Genomic DNA, 9089 nt, shown 5'->3' with positions numbered 1-9089 from the left:
GAGGGCAAGAGCCGAGGGCCCAGGACAGAGCCCCAGAGACCTCTGCGGCGAGAGGGGTGCCTTGTCCCCTACCCTTCTCATCTCTGTCTTCCTGCGGCTCATTCCCATCATCAGTAGCAGGCTACAGAGGCAGAGAGATGTTTAAGAAGTGGCCCTTGGATTCTCACGTTGGAGAATAATGGCAGGAGTTGCTATGGACAAAAAGCCCCTGACTTCCATCCGGGACCCTTTCCCCTTCCTCCTCATTAATATCTTCTGGCCCCTCCCCCTTCCCGGCCTCCCCACCCGTCCCAATCTTGCTCCCCCTCCCATGGAGCCCTCCCATGGTGTGATGGAGCCCTAATGTGATCCTTAGTCCCACCTGGGGCTCAGAGCTGATCAAAACTTCAAGCAGGACATTTCCAGCCTCTAGGAGCAGTCTCCAGGCCCTGTGACTGGGGAGAGGGCGCCCTCATGTGGCTGTTTTCTCCAGACACACCCTATGAACTACTCAGGGGAAAAAGAGCTGGCCGCATTCAATGTGTATGGAGGTGATGGGGAGGAAGCAGAAGATTCTCCTCCCAGGGGATCAGAGAGCCTTTTCCTGAGACCAGGGCCATCATCAGCGCTTGCCCACGACTCGCTCAGCTGAGTTTCTCCCCGAACTTTTGCCATACTCCATTGGGCTCCGCCATCATTTGGCCCGCTCCCTTTCCTGTCCCCCTTGGTCTCTCCTGCCTTCTGTGGGCTTCCCTTTACCGGCCCCCCCCCCACCACTGCCTGTGAGCAAGGACTGGGGTTTGAGGCAGAGGCCAAAGGCCCCCAGTTCTTTACCCTGATTCTTCTCAGGAGGATGGCGAGCAATCTGCAGTCTCCTTGGGACCGATACTTGGGAAAGGAGGGTTCTCTGCACCGTTTTCCATATGCCAGTTCCATTTCCACGTAGTCATTAACAAAGCCAATTGTCCGAGTGCAGACCTGGGGTTGCCTAGAGGTCAGAGTCCTTAAATGAGAGCTGGGGGCTCAGAGCCAAGTGAAGTTGCCATATTTGTCCTATCTCAAAGCTACCTTTGGTTTCTTTTCCCCAAAGCTAATTTTTGGCCAGTAGAGCCGTACCCCAGCCTGGTAAGGGGGGAAGGCATCAAACAGTACAGCTGCTACCCAAGTGTTCCAGCTGATCTGTGATCAGTGCCTCTAATACTACAGGAGGCCACCCATCCTGTGGACTCTGGGTCAGGCCTCCCAGCTGTTCCCCCACAGGGGTTCCATACACCAGACCTTCTCTGGCCGGGACCTCTGGCCATCTACTCACCCAGCTTCCCATCCCGTCCCCTGACTCCCTCGTGCTATCTCCCGATCTTGCCCTCCGTAGGAGAAAGCCATTTTTAATTCTCTGAGATTGTTGCATTCCAAGCCTTGCCAGGCGCTGTTGGCACAGGAAGCTTGAAGTCAATAAATAGAACTTTGACACTTTCCGAAAGCCTGGAACCTTTCCAAAACCTTGAGTCTGAGTTGCCATCCGTCTAGAGTGTCTGTCCCAGAGACCTACTGCAATGGACACATGCATGGGAACGCTGGGCCGCGGCCATTGTCCATTTACTCGTGTGAATGGATGGGGCAGATTTCTGCTAGTAAGTAGAGATGGCTCATGTCCTGGAGCTGCATACAAATAATGCAGTGCCATCTGCAGACAGGAGGCTCCCTTCTTCACTTAGCTCTTAGAGACAGACCTGCCATCGCTCCCAAGAGCTTTATCTGCCATCAGTCCCAAAGAACTAGACTTGCCATCAGTCCAAAGAGCTCGATCTGCCATCAAACCCAAAGAGCTAGACCTATTATTGGTCCCAAAGACCTCTATCTGCCATCAGTTCCAAAGACCTCTATCTGCCATTGGTCCCAAAGACCTCTATCTGCCACCGGTCCCAAAGAGCTCGATCTGTTGTTGGTCCCAAAGAGCTCAATTTGCCATCAGTCCCAAAGAGCTAGACCTGCCATCAGTCCCAAAGACCTCTATCTGTCATTGATCTCAAAGAGCTTGATCTGCCATTGGACCCAAACAGCTAGACCTGCTATTCGTCCCAAGAGCTAGACCTGCCATCAGCCCCAAAGACCTCTATCTGTCATTGGTCCCAAAGAGCTCAATCTGTCATCGGTCCCAAAGAACTTGATCTGTCATTGGTCCCAAGAGCTAGACCTACAGTCGGTCCCAAAGAGCTCTATCTGCCATTGGTCCCAAAGAACTCAATCTGCCATTGGACCCAATGGCGAGCCAGCATGAGGCTTCAGTGTAATCAACAATTATCCCTCTTCTTCTGGGCACCTGCTTTTCCATCAATCCCCCCCCCCCTCCCACTGTCATCTTTTCTCACTTTTGCATTGAAAGTACCACATATCAGAGTGCATATCGATTCAGTCTGGAGGGTTTTATTGGATTCTGCGTAGAATTTCTCAGCCACTGCATCCTCAGCTATTGATTTTTGTGCATAAGCAGCAATTATTTCCACGGAGGTCTTTTGGTAAATAGGTATCATTAGTGGGGAAGTCGGCTAGGATGCAGTTCCCCTGAAATGCTTGGTGTAGCCTCTGGACACAGGACAAAACTCCCTTTCTTGCCTCTCCAAAGTAGATCTTATAAGCCCTCCTTTCATGGAACCCTACCCTCCCTGGAGTTTGCATCCACTGCTGCACCAAGGGCTCTGTCCCCCCTCAGGCCTCAAGGGGCTTTCCCTAGGTAAATACCCACTATTTATACCTTTCTAATGCAAGTATCATGGAATTCTCTGGGTTAGATAGCTAGCTATCTCTGTATTTCTCACTCTGTATCTCTGAGTCTTTTTGTTCCTTCCTCCATCTTTCCTCTGAATCTCTCTCCTCTCCTCCCCTCTCTTCTCTCTCCCCCTTCTCTCATTTCCTCTCCTTCTCTCTCTGTCTCTCTCTCTCTGTCTGTCTGTCTCTTTGTCTCTCTGTGTCTCTCTGTGTGTGTCTCTCTCTCTCTGTCTGTCTCTTTGTCTCTCTGTGTCTCTCTCTGTCTCTTTGTCTCTCTGTCTCTCTATGTCTCTCTCTGTCTCTCTGTCTCTTTGTCTCTCTGTCTCTCTGTCTCTCTCTCTCTCTCTCTCTCTTTGTCTCTCTGTGTCTCTCTCTGTCTCTCTCTCTCTGTCTGTCTGTCTCTTTGTCTCTCTGTGTCTCTCTGTGTGTGTCTCTCTCTCTCTGTCTGTCTCTTTGTCTCTCTGTGTCTCTCTCTGTCTCTTTGTCTCTCTGTCTCTCTCTTGTATCTATCCCTTTAGATCTGGGAACTCCAGGAGGGCAGGGCTTATTGAAGCACAGACCTTGGCACACTGAGGTGCCAGTAGGAGTGATGACCCTTCCTGCCTGTACCAAGTTTTTGATGCACATTTTGATCAGAGCCCCTCAGGAACCACTCAGTAGGACAGGCTCCATGCAGAGTCTGGACCAAGAGCCCCAGGACTGGGGTGTGAATCCTGTCTTTCACTTCCTTCTCCGTGGGTAATGCTGGCCAGGTCCTTTCCCGAACATGAGAGGATTGGACTACTTGACCTTGAACCTATATTTCGACTCCATCTGAGTCATTTTATAGCTGGGGAAGTTGAGGACCAGAGTAGATATAACCACAGGCTCTTAAGTGCTAAATTTTTAACAACTGACTCAATGAATGAATGAATGAATGAATGAATGGGCTGCTTTTCAGAGATGGACCAATAGGCTCTAACTACAAGTTTGAGGGGCCTGGGAGCAGGGAGACCATAACCCTAGGAGTCCTCCAGAGGGGAACTGAGAGCAAAGACAAGGGGCCGATGGGCCAGCTCTCAGCCCCGAGTCCCATCTGCAGGATGTCAGACAGGGCCCGGGGGGCTCCCCTGACTGGCCGGCTCACTCGGTGGCCCAGGAGAAGGTGGCTTGTGATCGGGCCTCATGGCCCAACGAGAGCAGAGCTGGAGAAGGCAGCGGGAGACTGGATCTGGCCTTGGCCCATCAGCTTCGGCCAGTTCCCAGCTGACTGACCTTGGACAGCAGCAGCCCCAGCAACAGCAGGGGGAGCCAGAGTCAGACAAGGGTGCTGCTCTGGGCTGGGTAGGAGGAGGCGGGGCAGGGGTTGGGGGGTGGGGAGGGGGGGGGTCCCGCTGCCAAGGCAGGCAGCACAGGGCTTTGCTCCTGCTTCCTGCAAACAATCCATCCGCTTGGCTGGCGTGTTAATTTGCGTTGCGTCTTCCTTTATTAATCACACTGCTCTGCCCAGGCCTGTGTGTTTCCAATGTGTTTGTTATGACTGCGATTATGTGTGACCAGCCAGGGATCCAGCAGTCTGGAAATGGGATTTCCTCCCTTCCTCCTCGGCGCCCTTCCTCTGCCTCCTCCTCTCCCTTCCTCCTCCTTGCCTGTCCTCCACAGTGCCCTCCCTCCTCAGCGCCCTCCCTCCTCAGCGCCCTCCCTCCCCAGCACCCTTCCTCCTCCTCACCCTCCCTCCTTGGCGCCCTCCCTCCTCACTCTTCCTTTGCCTCCTCGGTGCCATTCCTCCTCCTCGTCCTCCCTCCTCCTCGCCCTCCCTCCCCAGCACCCTTCCTCCTTCCCTCTTGCTCCAGCTCCAGATCCCGGCTTGGGATTCCTGGGCTACTTGGGCTTATCCTCCAAGGGCTGACATTTGTGTTTGGGTTCTTGTGGGTAAAGAGGAGGGAGGGAGCTCCCTGCCACCTCCTGTCCGTGCCCTGCAGGGGCCTGATGGCTGCCCTCGGGACCAAAGAGCGAGGAGATGAGGAAAGGACTCATCCCCTGGGGTATTGGCTTCCTGGGAGACTCAGAAGGATTACAGGAGGGCTCCCACAAAGGAAGTAGACGGAGAGAACTAATCCTAGACAAACACAAGAAGCCCATAGAACGTCACAGTTGGGAAGGGCCTTGGAATGGAGGATGTGGGATGTCACAGCTGGGGAGGACCTTGGAACGGAGGATGTGGGATGTCACAGCTGGGGAGGACCTTGGAACGGAGGATGTGGGATGTCACAGCTGGGGAGGACCTTGGAACGGAGGATGTGGGATGTCACAGCTGGGGAGGACCTTGGAACGGAGAACAAGGAGTGCTTTAATTGGAAGAGACCTTGGGACACAGAATATGGAATGTCACAGTTGGAACAGAACCAAGAACGTAGAGCATAGAATGTCAGAGCTGGATGGAAAACAGACCGGGACCTGCCTTCCTCCCTGATTGGCCGGTCAAATCCTCCCATCATCTGAGGTGTTTGGGCCTTCTCAGCCAAGCCAGTGGGTCCCCTTCTAGATCTAAACTAACCTCCCATAGGAGCTTCCCCTCAAGATTTCCTTGTCCTCATTCCACTCTTTTAAGGTCCCTCCCAGGCTCTTCTTCGGCCCCTCATTTGTAGGAGCCCCCCGGGCCAAGGCCTTTGAGGAGAGAGTCCTGGGCTCCTGCCAGGAGGACTGAGAGAGGCAGGTCAGGCAGCTGGTCAGTTGGTCAGCCAAGCTCATGTAAGGAAATTTTGGCAGAAACATGGTGAGAAGCTTGGTGAAAATCAGACCTCAGTTATCCAGGTACCTGTGGGAGCTCTCTCTGTCTTGTTCTGTGTCTCTGTCTCTGTCTCTGTCTCTTCCCGTCTCTCTCTTTTTCTGTCTTTCTCGTCTCTGCCCCTCTTGCTCTCTGTCTTTGAGTGTGGCTCTCTTTCTATCTCCCTTTGTCTTTGTCTCTGTATGTCCAGTCACTGTCTCTGCCTCTCTTTCTGTGTGTCTTGATAATTTTATCTTTCAGTCGGTGTTGAAACCAACAAGAATCATCCTGTTCTAGATCCGCTTCCCATCGGTGTTGACCCGTAGCCCGGTTGTGCATCCTGGATTTGGAAGGACCAATTTCAAAGCGCTTGGAAGGAGAACGGTGTGCGGTCAGCCCAAACACGCCAGGAAGGATGGGAACTCTGAACAGTCGAGAAGATCCAATTCCATTTGGGAGGGAAAGAAGAAGAGACCTAAAATGTGTGTTCCGGCTGCCCAAGGAGCAGCCTGGAAAAGACGGAAGCCGGGAAATGTGGTTGCATGAGCCGAGGCTGGCCAGGAAGGAAAGGGTGACCCAACATTCTTTTCTGCTCGTTTAGCTTTTGACTGCAGTGGAGAGAGACCAAGGCTCCCTCGGGGGTAAGCGGGCTAGTGATAACCAACAGTGGAGGGAGAGCCATCAAATGGGTCTGGCCAACTTTCCCAAAAAGGAAGAGAAGGGCACTGCAAACCTTAGGCCGGTGAGCTCGCCTTGGACTTTGGGCTGGAGCAGACTCTGGGCCAAATAGGTGTGCGGCTTTATTTTTCGGGAGGCCGACTACTACTTTAGGTGCAAAGGAAGGAGAAAGGAAAAACCATGGCTATGCTGTGTGCCAGGCGCGGTGCTAAGTGCTTTATATTCTCTCCTTTCAGCCTCACGGCAGCTCCGGGAGGTAGCTCTGTTATTATCCCTGTTTTGGAGTTGAGGAAAGTGTCACCCAGGTTGATGGAACTGCCCCAAATCAGAAAGCTAGTCAATTTCTAAGGCATTGTAGACCTAAAAGCCTCCACTGGTACACTGACCACCACCTGTCAGCCATTGTAGACGCCATTAGCTCACAGCTAAGGTGCATCCTGAGGTGACCTGAGCAATAGGTAGCCCTCATTGTTCCCATAAGCCTCTCTCATGACTTCTGTGTCCATGGTCTCTGTGCTGGCCAAGACTTGGCCCACACTGGGCAGTTTGAGCGTCTGTCCCGCCTGCTGTGACGTCTGGCTGGGGTGCTGTTGGGTTCTTTCAGAAAGAGCAGAGCTCCTTACCTTTGGATGGGGGGACCCTCTCCTAGGAGGAGAGGAAGGCTTGGAAGTTCTGTCTCCTTGGCGAGAGGAATCCCCTCCCCCTCCCCTTAGCCCCCATTCTCCATCTCTGCAGCTAAGCCACGATCAGGGAATGACCATTTGGGCCCCCCCCAGCCCCCCCATCATCCACCAGCTCCAAGGTTCAGGCTTTCCTGTTTTTTTCTCCCCTGAATCCTAAGTCTGAGTGGGTGGGGAAAAGGTCTATACCCCGCCACATCCAGCTGGGTCTTTAGCTTCATTGTGTCTCCTGGGTGCTCGGCTCCATTCCTGGCCTTTTAATATGTAAATGAGCAGCTCCTCAAAGCCCTGCATTCTTTCCTTGCAGGGAAGGAGCTCCAAGGATCAGAAGGTGGGGCAAGGATCTACTCAGATGTAAAGGGGCTGGCCCCAGTGAGGTATGAATGCAGGCTCCATGAGCTGCCCCCCTTTCAGGGCGCTCTGTGACCCACCTCTCAAGCCAGGCTGGGAGAGAGCCGGCCCACTCCACGTGTTCGGGAAGGGCTTCCTACTAGATTGCCTCTAGTCATGTCCCAAGTGTTCCCGGAGAGCCCAGGTACAGCTTTCTCCAGGCTCTGGCTAACAGGGCGGCCTTTTTGCCCATTTAGAGAGAGTGTGCCCTGATCTGAGTACAGCATCTGGCAAAACATCTCCTATTTTGGTAAATAAGGTGGAGAGAGACGGGCTGGGCACGAGACCAATTAGGGCAGTCATGGTTGGAAGGAAGTCTCCAAAGATGACGGGGGATCCGGGCTTGGGGCTGGGCTGGTTAGCGCTTTTTGTCACTAACAATATCTAGCATGGCTATAGCCTTTTCAGATTTGTTATTCTCTCCTTTGATCCTCACAATAACCTTGGGAAGGAAAGGCTGTTATCCTTATTTTGTAATTGGAGAAACCCAGACAGTGACTTGACCAGTCACCTAGCTAATAAATGCCCAAGGCAGGATGGGAATTGAGGTCTTTTTGACCCGCTTGTCTGTCAGACTTGGAGGGAGGTGGCGCAATGTGGAGTGGGAACTTCCAAGGCGACTTTGGAGCAGGAAGGATTCGCCTCAGATCAGCCAGGGCCAGAATTGGGGTCGGAGGCACAGATTGTGTGGCAGGAAGGACGCGTTCATCATACTGAAAAATGAGCACTTGGAGTTGGCCAAGGCGGGGGGGGGGGGGGGGTAGAAATAACTTTGCCATTTGGGGTGGGATTTCCCCCTTCTGCTATGGACTGTAGCAGCCACTGGGCAAGGCTGGACCGAGCTATTCCAGTCTTTTTTTTGCTCCAACACTTTGGCCCAAGGTCCCTCCTGGTTGTGCTTCTGGATCTCCTTCTTTGTGCCCGAGGCTACAGCCTGGGATGTTTGTCCTGAGATTTGTTTGTAGCCTTTGTGAGGTGGTGGTGGTGGTAGGGAGGCAGTGGCAGACCGTCCCTACAGTGAAGCATTGGGTTCTGTAGAATGGGTGAGCTCTTTGCCAGTTTTTACCTCCCTGCCTTTCAGTTGTGGAAAGCAGGGAAACGTGGCTTTGGGAGGCCCTTGAGGAAGGGCCTTGACAGAAGTTAGAAGGCTTGCTGGACATAGCCAGCTCCCCTCTCTCCCCGGCCTCCTCCCCATTCTTTCGGGGCTGCTCAGCAAAAGCCCCCTTCAGAATGCCTCAGAGGAATCCCCAAATGCCCAGACTGACAGTGACCTTGGCGGCAGTAGTAGTGCCCAGCTGGCACGACCTAGATCTGACTCTCACACACACACAGACATGGACACACACAGGCACAGACAGACACAGACACTCACCCACAGACTCACAGATACACACCCACAGACACACACGCAGACATAGACACCGACACAGACATAGACATAGATATAGACGTAGATACACACACATACACAGACATGCAGACATAGACACAGACACATACCTGGAGGTAGCGGTGCAGCCTCTGGGGGGGCCAGACAACATGGTTCTGGGCAAAAATCCCTGAGTGCTCCAAGTGGACGGAAGCTTAGAGGCTGGAGCCTCCCCTATGAGAAGTGGGAAGGCGCTCAGCATGTAGGGCAGCATTGCTGGGACCTGGAGGGAGCAGGTATTCCCAGTGGGAGGACCTCAGTGGCAGTTTTGGCAAACTCTCAGATTATGTGGATGTGGAAGCCGAGGCAGCTGGGAAAAATGCGATGACTTGCTTAATGTCACCCAGTTTGGATGCAGCACAGGCTAGTGTAGACCCCGTCCCCTCATTTTTCCTTCAGCCTTCCCCACTACTGTTAGAGC

The sequence above is a fragment of the Sarcophilus harrisii genome, chromosome X (assembly GCF_902635505.1).
Source record: "Sarcophilus harrisii chromosome X, mSarHar1.11, whole genome shotgun sequence".
NCBI lineage: Eukaryota > Metazoa > Chordata > Mammalia > Dasyuromorphia > Dasyuridae > Sarcophilus > Sarcophilus harrisii.
This window is presented reverse-complemented; position numbering follows the sequence as displayed.